This window comes from Nicotiana attenuata, chromosome 6, assembly GCF_001879085.1.
Source record: "Nicotiana attenuata strain UT chromosome 6, NIATTr2, whole genome shotgun sequence".
NCBI lineage: Eukaryota > Viridiplantae > Streptophyta > Magnoliopsida > Solanales > Solanaceae > Nicotiana > Nicotiana attenuata.
Genome location: NC_031994.1, coordinates 31,743,780 through 31,744,509, shown reverse-complemented (window position 1 = coordinate 31,744,509; position 730 = coordinate 31,743,780).

Below are 730 nucleotides of genomic sequence, written 5' to 3'. Positions count from 1 at the left end.
TTGTTGAATTTAATTTTGGAAATAAAACCTGGGCCGTTGATCTCATTTGATTAACGGCTCAGATTAGATTAAAGCTGGACCGGGTCATTAAATCGGGTATGGGTCGGGTGATTTGAGGACTGGGTCGGGGGTTTTAGGGTTGAAATTGGGGGTTCAATTTGTGGTTAAAATTGGAATGTAAGGGGGTTATAATTGAAATGAACGAGGCTAAATGTTAAACAGCCATTTCTTCCCTTTTTATTTTAATAAAAATAGTTAAAATAGTTTTTAAAAACCAATTAAAAGAACTAAATTGAGTAATAACATATAAATGTTAATTAAAAAACACTGAGAGCGATTTTGTAATTATAAAATACTATTAATCAGAAAATAGGCTATAATTGCAATTATAGCAATTTAGCTTTAAAAATACCAAATAAATTATATAAAATATGCAAAAAATCACCTTAATTATATCTGGGTGTAAATATGAGGATAAGATAAATTATTCACCAAAAATTGATAGTCTGGAAATAATTATTGAATTTTGTACTATTAAAATAGACAACAAAGTGATTTTAAAAAATCTTTAAAATAAGGAAAAATACCAAAACTCTTGGGTATGCTTATATATGCATGTACATACTATTTTGAGAATATTTTGAGTATATGTTAAAATACATAGGGAAAAATTGGGTATCAACACTATAGGCATGATTTCTAGGTGAAGTTTGGAATATGCAGAGTTAGA